The sequence below is a fragment of the Triticum aestivum genome, chromosome 1A, assembly GCF_018294505.1.
Source record: "Triticum aestivum cultivar Chinese Spring chromosome 1A, IWGSC CS RefSeq v2.1, whole genome shotgun sequence".
Classification (NCBI taxonomy): domain Eukaryota; kingdom Viridiplantae; phylum Streptophyta; class Magnoliopsida; order Poales; family Poaceae; genus Triticum; species Triticum aestivum.
In genome coordinates this window covers 110,916,532-110,931,865 of record NC_057794.1, presented here as the reverse complement: position 1 = coordinate 110,931,865, position 15,334 = coordinate 110,916,532, and positions in this window count along the sequence as shown.

Here is a 15,334-nt window from a genome sequence, read left to right as displayed (position 1 = left end):
GCTGTGGATCTTGACCACTTCAAAGGTCAACGTCTCTGACCTAGAGTCATGATCATCTCCAAAAACAACTTCCAGAGCTATCTTACCAACTAGATATGCCGACTTACTAGACACCATGCCATGGAAAATAGTGTTTGATGGCTTAAGATTTTTATCAGTTAACCCCATGTGACGCAAAGTTTCATAATAAAGGATATTGATGCTGCTCCCTCCGTCCATGACTACTTTGGTAAACTTATATCCTCCAACCTGAGGTGCGACCACCAAAGCCAAATGACCCGGATTATCAACTCGGGGCGGGTGATCTTCCCAACTCCACACGATGGGCTGCTCAGACCAACACAGATAACGAGGAACCGTCGGCGCAACGGCATTGACTGATCTCTTATGAAGCTTCTGGTCACGCTTACACAGGCTAGTGGTGAACACATGGTATTGCCCACTATTCAACTGCTTTGGGTTGCTCTGATAACCAGACTGTTGCTGCTGCTGGCCCTCCTGATTACTCTGTTGGTTGTAACCACCCTAGTTGTTGTAATTACCTTGGTTTCCTTGGAATCCAGAGTTAGAATCGCCACTGCCATAACCCGAACCATGAGAGCCGGGCCCAGAGCCACCACCTGGCCCATGGCTGTCATGAAAAAGATTGGAATTCTTGCACTCCTTCATAATATGACAATTCTTCCATAGGTGCCCAGACGGTCTTTCCTTCGTACCATGTTTTGGGCAGGGCTGATTTAACATATGTTCAAGATTTATACCAGATCCTCCGGCCCGTGGGGGCGGTTTACCCTTGCGATGCTGACCACTATTATGTGCATTGGTGTTAGCCACAAAATCAAAATTATTGTCAGCCTTGCGCTTACCACTGCCTCCCGGGTTATGCTGCTGCCCCTTGGCGTTGCTGCTCTTCCTTTCCTTCCCCGGTTTGTCATCATCAGACTCGGGGTCCTTGGTACTATCAGAGTCAGCATACTTAATGAGAGCCGCCATGAGCGTCCCCATGTCATTGCTGTGGCGCTTGAGATGCCCTAGCTTCTGCTTCAAAGGCATGAAAGAACAATTATTCTCCAACATCAACACCGCTGAGTCGGCATTGATGCGATCCGATGAGTGCAAGATTGTTAAGACCCGACGCACCCAATGGGTTGTTGACTCACCTTCCTCTTGAACACAAGAGGCCAGATCCACAATTGACATGGGATGTTTACATGTATCCTTGAAGTTCTGAATGAACCGGGCCTTTAACTCGGCCCATGACCCGATGGAATTGGCAGGGAGCCCCTTCAACCAAGTGCGGGCCATCCCTTCTAACATTAGGGGGAAATATTTAGCACATGCAGCCTCGCTGACATCCAGCAACTCCATGGCCATCTCATAGCTCTCAATCCATGCCTTCAGACTTAAATCGGCTGTATAGTTGGGCACCTTGTGAGGACCTTTAAAATCCTTGGGCAGGCACTCATTACGTAGATCTGGCACCAAGCATGGCATGCCCAGGTTTCTAAAGGTCATAGCTGGCTCCACAAAGGTGGTTAGACGAACCGGAGTTGGCTGTTGAGCCGCATACTGTGCCGCTAACTCGGCCTCCCGACGAGCTCTTCCTTGATCCACCACATTCTGAGCATCAGCACTACCACCCGCCGGGTTATGCTCGCGCGGCGGGTTATGGTTACGTCCACTGCTTGACACCGCTGGCTCATCAAGATGTCGGCTGTAACTTTGGCTTGGGCAAAGGGTGAGATGGTTGGGTCAGTGCTGTTTGGAGAAGTTCTTTGGCTCTCCGTGTCTCGACCGCCGTTGGCGACTCACCATCAACCGGAAGGGCCACCAGTCGTGACGCTGTAGCGATCATGTTATCCAAAGGGTTAGAATAATGACCCGGTGGCGTCGGTACATGTTGCGGTGGGTTGGTGTTCTGACGAGGAGGGTCCATTGTGCGCGGCTGAACCGGCGTATCCGTCCTAGGTGCTTCGACCCGGTTCGCTACCGCCGGGTTACTGGTTCCTGCACCTGGCGTGTTAAAGAGATTCCTGGCCTCATAAACCGAAGGCAGACGAGTTTGATGCCTCCTCCTCATGACTTCATTGGAAGCGTTATGATCTAACATGAGCCAGAAAGATTGTGACTGAATCCATTGAGCCTGAGCATCCAAAGAGGTCCGCTCCTCAGCCATCCTGGCGCTTTTTGCGTTTAGCTCCTCCTTGGCCTGCGCTATCTCATCACGCGGCTTCGTGATTGCCGCATTATGCTGATCTTGATCCACCGAGTTAACCACCGCTGTTAACAGTGATGTCAACTTGTCTAGTAGATCAGTTAAAGCTTGAGCCGGCGGGCGCTCAGGGCCTCCTGCCCCGGCAGCCGCTGTCGTTGCTGAACCGGAAATCAACTCTGTCGTTGTTGATGAATGTTGCATGGGCTGTGTACCGGCCATGAAGATTGCAACCCGATTCGGCGGCTCATAGAGGTCCGGAATACTGTCGCCATCGGAACAGCCCCCAAGCCGGCGGTCTGGCAGTTGATACAATGACTCTGTCACACCGATGGATGACTCGCCATTAGAGTAGATGACAATCTCATCACAAGATGCTGGTCTGTCCTCGGATTCCACTCCATGGATAAATCCCATGAAGGCACGATTCATGGCAGGCCGAACCCGGGTGGGTATCGCACGCTGAGCCGTCTCGATGATGTTGGTGCAGATGTCCGGCTCAGGGCCCGGTTCGCCGATCTTGCCGATGAAGACATGGATTCCACCGAAGGGGACCCGGTACCCGTACTCAATTGAGCCGGCCTCTGGTCCCCAACCTGCATCGTCGATGTAGAGCTTGTCGCGACGACTCTTGGTCATTCGGCCCACAGTGTATCCCTTGATCCCTTCAAAGTTGCCATTTAAGAACTCGAAACCATCATGCGATAGCCCCACGGTGGGCGCCAACTATCATGGAATTTTCACGGCAGATGTCCTAGTGTGAGGACTTAGTCGTGGAGCCATCACGTTGAGGTTAGCTTAAAGGGGTTAATCAGGACAAAGGACACGAGGAGTTTATACTGGTTCGGCCCCTTACGATGAAGATAAAAGCCTAGTCCAGTTTGTAGTTGATATTGCTAGGGTTTCGATGAGCAGGGAGCGAATACGCTTGACCTGGCTCTCGATCTGTTGTTTTTCTTCTCTTAAGCCACCGCTAGGTCGTCCCCTTATATACACGGGTTGATGCCCTGCGGCCCTTAGAGTCTCGGCCGGTTTATACAACGTATCCGGCTCGGTGAACTTTCTTACATACCTTACAATACAAGCTTTACATACATGACGGTTTATATTTATGGGCCTTAAGTCGCCTTCAGGTCTGGGCCCTCTACTAAGCCTACCTATGAACCGCCATATGATCTTGGGCTTCATTGTGATGAATCGTCATGGGGATGACCCGGCCCCTCTTGGGCGGTAATAGTTATATCCCCAACAAACATCGAAAACATAAAAGAAGATTCATATGAAATCAGTTTTCGATGAACTCGAGCTTGTCAATAAGATGACCATGAGATCCAAATCTCACAAGGAGAAGAATCAAACAAGAACCAAGATAGATGATGCAAGGATGCAATGGTTTGAGCTCTCGACGAATGATACAATCAAGCTACTCACTATAGATCCCCCCTTGATGGTACGACAATCGATCCTACAACCCAGTCTCCCAACTACCACTATGAGACCGGTAAAATAGAAAACCTATGAAGGGCAAACCTTTGCCTTGCGCATGGTCCACTTGAGCTAGATAATGACGATCTTGACTCCCTCAAGTTGGACCACCTTTCTTGATTGCGTTGGCTCGATGAAGACTAGTTGATTGCTCCCCCATACTCCACTATGGGTGAGCCACTCTTTCGCACATCTTCATAAGTCCATTGTCACCACAATGGACGGAAAGCTTCAAGCACTTGATCTCTTCGTGATGCATCACTTGAACGTGCACACCGCAACCTAACCCCACAAAGAACTCTCACGAAGACCATGGGTTAGTACACAAAGCGTAATTGGCAATGCTTATCATTTCATGGGATCACTTGATCCCTCTCGGTACATCTTCTATGCTTTGTGAGTTGATAAATTTGATTCACTCTTGACTTAGTCTTGATCAACCTTGAACGTTTCCAACTCTCTTCATTTGGATGATGCCTTGAAGGTAAGCATGAATGATCACACAATCTTCTTCTTCAAAACATGCTTGCAATACGCCCAACACTCGCATGACCAAACTTTGGATAATTCCTTAATATCACCTTGGTCAACTCATAAACTCCTTGAAACCAACACATGGACTTCAATAAATGCCTATGGACAAATCCTTCAAATATAACTCAATGCAAGTCCATAGAGAATGTCATCAATTACCAAAACCACACATGAGGGCACCACATGTCCTTTCACCTAGGCTATGCCAGAATCGTGTGAAGTGGCACACATACTTTTGGAATCATGCAAGTTGGTGCATTGGTGGGCGACAGGTTCATGAGAAAACTTTATGGAAAGAGATAGTCCGGGATCCATAGGCTCACTAGGGTTTGATCCCTGGTTCCTACCCCCTTTCTCCACTTTTTCTCAGTAGGAAGTGCGCCTTCTCTTCCCGCACGCGCTAATGGGCCGACCCATGTATGGGTGGTGGCGCCCCTGTTTTCTATTTTGTTTTATCCTTTTCACTTTTTCATTTTTTTTGTTTTTCCTTCTTTAAGTTAATTCAAGATTTTCAAAAGAACCAAATTTCAAAAAGTTACGAGCTTTAAAAATATATTGAGAAATCATAAATTGTTTGTGAATTCAAAAATATTTCAAAATCATAAAATTTTCATGATTTCAAAAAATTGTTCGCATATTATAAAGATATTCACAATATCAAATAGATGTTGAAATAAAAAATCTTCATGATTTTTAAAAAATAATCCAGTATTCAAAACTTATTCCAGAAATAGAAAAAATGTACATGAAATTATAGAAAATATTCCCAAAAATTAAAACAGATCCGTAAATATGAACAAAACGAACCATCACTTGTGTAGAAGTTTTATTTGAGAATCTTTAGAGATCATTTTGTGGTTTTATTTAGTCCCTCGCATCGGGTTTAAAAAAGGTTTTCGTGTTTCATATAATGCAGAGCCCCAAAAAATTGACACGACTTCCTATAGGTTAGTTTTTGTATGTTATATATGTAAGTGCATCTAGTGCCCCTTAGTGATTTTGGTGTATTGAAAACTTATAGGTTAAGGGACTGATGCATTTGTGAGTGTACACAAGTCTATAAGTCTATGAGGAGTTTGATATTTACAGAGAAAGTCGGCCCCTAAAAATGAAGTTCTTCGACTGAAGACTTTGGATTTCTGAAGACTTTCTGAAGACTTTGAAAGTGAAGAAATTGGTGTGATCCTGAAGACTTGGTATTCATTCGAGGAACATGAAGCATGAAGACTTTTGTTTTTGTAGTTTCATTCTCTCTTTCTTGAGTCATAGGAAACACCGTACTGTTAAAGGGGGTCGAGGAAATACTAAGGAAAAATTTCCAAGTGATGCTCAACTCAAATCCTACACCTACCAATCCCTTCGAGTGAAGCCATTGGAAATCTCATACAGTTCAGTCAATTTCTTCAGTGACAGAGACGAAGTTCTTATGGTCTCTAAGGAATTTGTTCTGACTGAGGAGTTAGGAATTCGCCAGTGTGGATTGCCTACACAGTGAGGAACATGATAGCCCTGAGGAATTTGATACTCAACATTCCGACCGTTGCTGTGCTATGCGCCAGCTGTCCCAAAATATCTACCCACCTAATGGTCATATCATTGAAGGGCATTTATGCCTTATCATGTCGGGCTGCTCCCTAGGCTATAAATAGCCGCCCCCTACAACCACTAGCTGGTTGGCTGCTCCGAGAGAAACTGACACTTGTCATTTGAGAGCATCCCATCCTCCGAGGACTTTGAGTGAAAATCATCAAGTGAGGAAAACAAAAACCCAAAGACCTACAAACCCAAAGCGATTGAGCATCACTTAAGAGATTGATCCTGCGTGGATCCGATGCTTGTTACCTTTGAAGACTGTGCATCTTCCATACGGTTAGGTGTCATGGTCTAGAGCATCCAAGAGGAAATTGTGGATCACCGAGTGACCGAGTCTGTGAAGGTTTGAAAGTCACCTGAAGACTTACCACGAGTGATTGGGCGAGGTCTGTGTGACCTTAGCTCAAGGGGAATACGGTGAGGACTGAGTGTCCTGAGCTGCGTGTTCAGGACTGGGTGTCCGGGACTGTGTGTCCTCAGGTTTAAATACCTAGCCGCCCTAACTAGACGTACAACTGTCACATCAGTTGGAACTGGTCTACCAAATCATTGTCTTCATCAAGCTACCTGGTTCCATTTCCTCAACCCTTCCATTTCCTCATTTCTGTGTTGTGTGATTGTTCATATCTATTTGAAGACTTTGACTGAAGACTTTCTCTATTTCCTCAGTTCAATTTCTTCAGTCAGTTTGTCTTTATCCTATGTTATCCTGTGTTTACGCTTTCTGTACTCTGTGCTTGTTTTCATTTCTTCATGAAGACCATGCTCATGCACTGTTATGTTTACTTCTGAGTACTGATACGTCTCCAACGTATCTATAATTTTTGATTGCACCATGCTATATTATCTACTGTTTTGGGCTTTATTATCCACTTTTATATTATTTTTGGGACTAACCTATTAACCGGAGGCCCAGCCCAGAATTGTTGTTTTTTTGCCTGTTTTAGGGTTTCGATGAAAAGGAATATCAAACGGAGTCCAAACGGAATGAAACCTTTGGGAACGTGATTTTGAGGAAGATTATGATCCGGGAGACTTGGACCCTACGTCAAGAAAGAAAACAGGAGGGCACGAGGTAGGGGGCGCGCCCACCCCCACCAGGCACGCCCTCCACCCTCGTGGGCCCCCTATTGCTCCACCGACGTACTCCTTCCTCCTATATATACCTACGTACCCCCAAACGATCAGACACGGAGCCAAAACCCTAATTCTACCGCCACAACTTTCTGTATCCACGAGTTCCCATCTTGGGGCCTGTTTCGGAGCTCCGCCGGAGGGGGCATCGATCATGGAGGGCTTCTACATCAACACCATAGCCTCTCCGATGAAGTGTGAGTAGTTTACCTCAGACCTACGGGTCCATAGTTAGTAGCTAGATGGCTTCTTCTCTCTTTTTGGATCTCAATACAATGTTCTCCCCCTCTCTCGTGGAGATCTATTCGATGTAATCTTCTTTTTGTGGTGTGTTTGTTGAGACCGATGAACTGTGGGTTTATGATCAAGTCTATCTATGAATAATATTTGAATCTTCTCTGAATTCTTTTATGTATGATTGGTTATCTTTGCAAGTCTCTTCGAATTATCAGTTTGGTTTGGCCTACTAGATTGATCTTTCTTGCAATGGGAGAAGTGCTTAGCTTTGGGTTCAATCTTGTGGTGTCCTTTCCCGGTGACAGTAAGGGTAGCAAGGCATGTATTGTATTGTTGCCATCGAGGATAACAGGATGGGGTTTTCTTCATATTGCATGAGTCTATCCCTCTACATCATGTCATCTTGCTTAAGGCGTTACTCTGTTTTTATGAACTTAATACTCTAGATGCATGCTGGATAGCGGTTGATGTGTGGAGTAATAGTAGTAGATGCAGGCAGGAGTCGGTCTACTTGTCTTGGATGTGATGCCTATATACATGATCATACCTAGATATTCTCATAACTATGCTCAATTCTGTCAATTGCTCAACAGTAATTTGTTCACCCACCGTAGAATACTTATGCTCTCGAGAGAAGCCACTAGTGAAACCTATGGCCCCCAGGTCTATCTTCATCATATTAATCTACTACTACTTAGTTATTTCCATTGTTATTTACTTTGCATCTTTATCTTTAAAATACCAAAAATATTATCTTATCATATCTATCAGATCTCACTCTCGTAAGTGGCCCTATAGGGATTGACAACCCCTATTTGCGTTGGTTGCAAGGATTTATTTGTTTTGTGCAGGTGCGAGGGACTCGCGCGTAGCCTCCTACTGGATTGATACCTTGGTTCTCAAAAACTGAGGGAAATACTTACGCTACTTTGCTGCATCATCCCTTCCTCTTCAGGGAAAACCAACCCAGTGCTCAAGAGGTAGCAAGAAGGATTTCTGGCGCCGTTGCCGGGGAGGTCTACGCAAAAGTCAACATACCAAGTACCCATCACATACCCTTATCTCCCGCATTACATTATTTGCCATTTGCCTCTTGTTTTCCTCTCCCCCCACTTCACCCTTGCCGTTTTATTCACCCTCTCTCTCTATCATCCCTCTCTATTTGCATCTTTTTGCCCGCTTGCTTTTTGTTTGCTTGTGTGTTAGTTTGTTTGCTTGTCGTTATGGCTAGTCCCTTATCTTCTCCGTTGTCTCCCGAGAATGAAATTCTAAATTTTAAGCAAAGGGAGGGTGAAAATCTAAAAGATGCTTGGTATAGAATTTGCAATGCTCAAAATAGATCTACTAGGAAGCAATCTACTACCATTCTCCTTCGCAATTTTTATGTAGGCATTACTCCTTGGCACCGTTATGTTCTTGATACTATTACCGGAGGGAACTTTTTGGGTAGCCATACTTTTGATTCTTATAATGCTATGTTAGATTTATTTGGCTCACCCCCTCTCTTGGTTAATGGAACTATATTAACTTTGGAGCATGTAATGCAAAGGCTTGAGATTATTGAAAATAAGGTTGCGACCGTAGAGTTAATTGAAAATTTGGATAAAAAGATCCATAGCCGAATCTCTGAATATGGATCTAAAGTAGGAGTTACTTTGAAAGATATTAAAGAAAAGGAACCCATAGTTAATGAGAAAATAAATCACGATTCTGTTAGGATCGATAAACTTGAGAATATTCTTACCAACTTGGGAACCGCTTTTTCTTCCGTAAAGAATACTCCAAGTCCTTCCACTAAAGTTGCCAAGCTTATGTACGTTCCTAAAAATAAGGGTGAATCATCTAGTAAGGAAAATGCGGATCTCAAATCTATAAGTGTTCATCCCAATCTTTTTGCTATCATTAAGGAACCATTTGTTACAAATGAATTTTTTGATCTTGTGCCAAAAAGTTTGATAATCAATAAAAAGAAAGAAATTCCTAAAGATGGCAGATGCCTCATGATACGTCTCCGTTGTATCTATAATTTTTGATTGTTCCATGCCAATATTATTCAACTTTCATATACTTTTTGGCAACTTTTTATATTATTTTTGGGACTAACATATTGATCCAGTGCCCAGTGCCAGTTCGTGTCTGTTGCATGCTTTTGGTTTCGCAGAATATCCATATCAAACGGAGTCCAAACGGGATAAAAACAGACGGAGCTTATTTTTGGAAAATATGGAAAATTCGGAAGGAAAATCAACGCGAACCAGTGCCCGAGGTGGTCACGAGGCAGGGGGGCGCCCCCCTTAGGGCGCTCCCCCTACCCTCGTGAGCCCACCGTAAGGCGGTTGATACTCTTCTTTTGCCGCAAGAAAGCTAATATTCAGAAAAAAATCACGGCGAAGGTTTCAGGCCAATCGGAGTTATGGATCTCCATATATACACGAAACGGTGAAACAGAGCCAGAAGAGAACGCAGAAGCAGAGAGAGACAGAGAGATAGATCCGATCTTGGAGGGGCTCTCGCCCCTCCCACGCCATGGGAGCCAAGGACCAGAGGGGAAACCCTTCTCCCATCTAGGGAGGAGGTCAAGGAAGAAGAAGAAGAAGGGGGCCCCTCTCCCCCTTGCTTCTGGTGGCGCCGGAGCGCTGCCGGGGCCATCACCATCACCGCCATCTTCACAAACAACTTCACCGCCATCATCACCAACTCTTCCCCCCTCTATGCAGCGGTGTAACCTCTCTCTTACCCGCTGTAATCTCTACTTAAACATGGTGCTCAACGCTATATATTATTTCCCAATGATGTATGGCTATCCTATGATGTTTGAGTAGATCTGTTTTGTCCTAATGGCTATTTGATGATCGTGATTGGTTTGAGTTGTATGTTTTATTATTGGTGCTGTCCTATGGTGCTCTCCGTGTCGCGCAAGCGTGAGGGATTCCCGCTGTAGGGTTTGCAATATGCTTATGATTTGCTTATGGTGGGTGGCGTGAGTGACAGAAGCACAGACCCGAGTAAGTAGGTTGTTTGCGTATGGGATAAAGGGGACTTGATGCTTTAATGCTATGGTTGGGTTTTATCTTAATGAATCTTTAGTAGTTGCGGATGCTTGCTAGAGTTCCAATCATAAGTGCATATGATCCAAGTAGAGAAAGTATGTTAGCTTATGCCTCTCCCTCAAATAAAATTGCAATAATGATTACCGGTCTAGTTATCGATTTCCTAGGGACAAATAACCTTCTTGTTGACAAAATCTCTTTACTAAAACTAATTTAGTTGTGTCTTTATCTAAACAGCCCCTAGCTTTTATTTACATGCTCTTTACTTTCTTGCAAGCTTACCCAAAAATACCTACAAAGTACTTCTAGTTTCATACTTGTTTCCGGTAAAGCGAACGTCAAGCGTGCGTAGAGTTGTATCGGTGGTCGATAGAACTTGAGGGAATATTTGTTCTACCTTTAGCTCCTCGTTGGGTTCGACACTCTTACTTATCGAAAGAGGCTACAGTTGATCCCCTATACTTGTGGGTTATCAAGACCTTTTTCTGGCGCCGTTGCCGGGGAGCAATAGCGTGGGGTGAATATTCTCGTGTGTGCTTGTTTGCTTTATCACTAAGTAATTTTTATTTGCTATTCTTAGTTGTTTTCTATCTTTAGTTATGGGTAGGAAACACAAAATACCAAAAAAATTAGTTGTACATACTGAACCAATGGTTGAAGAACCACTCAAAATCTATCACACTGCTGAAGCTTATTACTTGGATCATCTTCGATCCCTATGTGCTCGTGCTGAAACCCCAACTAGCTTAGTTGAGGGCAAATCCTTAGATGAGCATGCTTATTATGTGCGACACCAAATATCTGAAAAAGGGAAAATTCTATTGGGTCAAATTCGTCGTTTGCAATGCTATGCTTGGAATTTATGTGAAATTTATGATTTTGCTTGTTGCTCTGAAAACCCTAAGAAACACCTTCCCTATCAATGTGAGTTTAGTGATAATGGAATCGTATCTTTGTATGCTAAGGGTGTTTACAATTACTATGATGTTCAACAAATTGAAGAATTTGTTGCTTTTAAGGGTGCTTATGAAATTGCTTCTTTGATTGAAAAGTATGATGCTACTTTTCACAAATCTGAAAATTTTGCTATACTTAAATTTTGCTATGATAATTATGCTTCTAATGCCTATGTTAAACAATATATTGAGGAGTACTCCGCTGCCCAAGAAGAAACTAATATTTTGCAGGAGTTTATGGAAGAAGAAATTGATGAAACTATGAGCTCATTGGATGAAAAAGATGAGGAGGAGAGCGAAGAACAAAAGGAGGAAGAGCGGATTGATCACCTGTGCCCATCTTCTAATGAGAGTAACTCTTCAACTCATACATTGTTTAATTCCCCTTCGTGCTTACCGAAGGATGATTGCTATGATGACTGTTATGATCCCATTGATTCTCTTGAAATATCCCTTTTTGATGATGCTTGCTATGCTTGTGGCCAAGATGCCAATATGAATTATGCTTATGGAGATGAACTTGCTATAGTTCCTTATGTTAAACATGAAATTGTTGCTATTGCACCCACGCATGATAGTCCTATTATCTTTTTGAATTCTCCCGAATACACTATATTGAAGAAGTTTGCTCTATTAAGGAATATATTGATGGGTTGCCTTTTACTATTGCACATGATGATTTTGATGAATATATTGCTGCTCCTACTTGCAATTATTATGAGAGAGGAACTATATCTCCACCTCTCTATGTTTCCAATATGATAAAATTGCAAGAAACTGTTTATACTATGCATTGGCCTTTACTAGGTGTGCATGAATTGTTCTTTTATGACATTACATAGAAAGAGAGTTAGACTTCGCCATTGCTTGAATCATTGCTAATTAAAATTGGCTTTGATATACCTTGGGATCCGGGTGAATTCACTACTTGAGCACTATATGCCTAGCTTAATTGCTTTAAAGAAAGCGCTGCCAGGGAGACAACCCGGAAGTTTTAGAGAGTCATTTATTTATGTTGTGTGCTTTTATAAAGTTTAGAAATAAAAATAATGTGCCAAGGTTTGCCTTTAGGATGTTTACATTTCCTTGATGGTTTGTACGGTGCAGGACAGAAACTTTGGCTGTAGTGCGGGATTTTACATTTTTAGCTGGAACATCAAATGGTTCTGATTCTTTTTGCACTGTCTTGATTTACAAATTGTTTATGTTTCCTAATTTTGGCAGAATTTTTCAAGTATCATAATTATGGTGAATGTTCAGATTGCTACAGACTGTTCTGTTTTAGACAGATTCTGTTTTTGATGCATAGTTTGCTTGTTTTGATAAAACTATCAATTTATATCAATGGATTAAGCCATGGAAAAGCTATATTACAGTAGACACAATGCAAAACAAAATATTAATTGGTTTGCAACAGTACTTAGAGTAGTGATTTGCTTTATTATACTAACGGATCTTATCGAGTTTTCTGTTGAAGTTTTGTGTGGATGAAGTGTTCAATGATCGAGAAGGTTTCAATGTGAGAAGAAGGAAGAGAGGCAAGAGCTCAAGCTTGGGGATGCCCGAGGCACCCCAAGTAAATATTCAAGGAGACTCAAGCGTCTAAGCTTGGGGATGCTAGGGAGGCATCCCCTCTTTCTTCAACAAATATCGATAAGTTTTCGGATTCGTTTCGTTCATGCGATATGTGCAAGTCTTGGAGCGTCTTTTGCATTTAGGTTTTTATTTTTATTTTTATGCACCATGCTGGTATGAGATAGTCCTTGGTTGATTTATAGAATGCTCTTTGCACTTCACTTATATTTTTTGAGTATGGCTTTATAGAATGCTTCATGTGCTTCACTTATATCATTTGAAGTTTGGATTGCCTGTTTCTCTTTACTTAGACAACCGCCATTTGCAGAATGCTCTTTTGCTTCACTTATATTTGTTAGACAGGGGCATATCTTTTGTAGAAAGAATTAAACTCTCTTGCTTCACTTATATCTATTTAGAGAGATGACAGGAACTGGTTATTCACATGGTTAGTCATAAAATCCTACATAAACTTGTAGATCACTAAATATGATATGTTTGATTCCTTGCAATAGTTTTGCGATATAAAAATGGTGATGCTAGAGTCGTGCGAGTCGAGTAATTGTGAAATTGAGAAATACTTGTGTTGAGGTTTGCAAGTCCCGTAGCATGCACATATGGTGAACCGTTATGTAACGAAGTCGGAGCATGAGGTGTTTATTGATTGTCTTCCTTATGAGTGGCGGTCGGGGACGAGCGATGGTCTTTTCCTACCAATCTATCCCCCTAGGAGCATGCGCGTAGTACTTTGTTTCGATGACTAATAGATTTTTGCAATAAGTATGTGAGTTCTTTATGACTAATGTTGAGTCCATGGATTATACGCACTCTCACCCTTCCATCATTGCTAGCCTCTTCGGTACCGTGCATTGCCCTTTCTCACCTCGAGATTTGGTGCAAACTTCGCCGGTGCACCCAAACCCTGTGATACGATACGCTCTATCACACATAAACCTCCTTATATCTTCCTCAAAACAGCCACCATACCTACCTATTATGGCATTTCCATAGCCATTCTGAGATATATTGCCATGCAACTTCCATCATCATCATATACATGACTTGAGAATTTATTGTCATATTTCTTTGCATGATCGTAAGATAGCTAGCATGATGTTTTCATGGCTTGTCCATTTTTTTGATGTCATTGCTATGCTAGATCATTGCACATTCCAGTACACCGTCGGAGGCATTCATATAGAGTCATATCTTTGTTCTAGTATCCAGTTGTAATATTGAGTTGTAAGTAAATAAAAGTGTGATGATCATCATTATTAGAGCATTGCCCAAAAAAAGAGAGGCCAAAGAAGCCTAAATAAAAAAGGGGGGGGGGCCAAAGAAGCCCGCAAAAAAAGAAAAAAAAAGGAAAAAGGGGCAATGTTACTATCGTTTTACCACACTTGTGCTTCAAAGTAGCACCATGTTCTTCATATAGAGAGTCTCTTGAGTTATCACTTTCATATACTAGTGGGAATTTTCATTATAGAACTTGGCTTGTATATTCCAACGATGGGCTTCCTCAAATGCCCTGGGTCTTCATGAGCAAGCAAGTTGGATGCACACCCACTTAGTTTCAGTTTGAGCTTTCATATACTTATAGCTCTAGTGCATCCGTTGCATGGCAATCCCTACTCCTCACATTGACATCAATTGATGGGCATCTCCATAGCCTGTTGATTAGCCGCGTCGATGTGAGACTTTCTCCTTTTTTGTCTTCTCCACATAACCCCCATCATCATATTCTATTCCACCTATAGTGCTATGTCCATGGCTCACGCTCATGTATTGCGTGAAAGTTGAAAAGGTTTGAGAACGTCAAAAGTATGAAACAATTGCTTGGCTTGTCATCGGGGTTGTGCATGATGTGAATGCTTTGTGTGGTGAAGATGGAGCATAGCCAGACTATATGATTTTGTAGGGATGAGCTTTCTTTGGCTATGTTATTTCAATAAGACATAATTGCTTGGTTGGTACGCTTGAAATATTATTGTCTTTATGTCAAAGGATAGATTATTGCCTTGAATCACCCGTGTCTTAATATTCATGCCATGATTAGACATATGATCAAGATTATGCTAGGTAGCATTCCACATCAAAAATTATCTTTTTTATCATTTACCTACTTGAGGACGAGCAGGAATTAAGCTTGGGGATGCTGATACGTCTCCGTCGTATCTATAATTTTTGATTGTTCCATGCCAATATTATTCAACTTTCATATACTTTTTGGCAACTTTTTATATTATTTTTGGGACTAACATATTGATCCAGTGCCCAGTGCCAGTTCCTGTCTGTTACATGTTTTTGGTTTCGCAGAATATCCATATCAAATGGAGTCCAAACGGGATAAAAACGGACGGAGCTTATTTTTGGAAAATATGGAAAATTCGGAAGGAAAATCAACGCGAACCAGTGCCCGAGGTGGTCACGAGGCAGGGGGGCGCCCCCCCTTAGGGCGCGCCCCCCTACCTCGTGAGCCCACCGTAAGGCAGTTGACGCTCTTCTTTTGTCGCAAGAAAGCTAATATTCGGAAAAAATCACGGCGAAGGTTTCAGGCC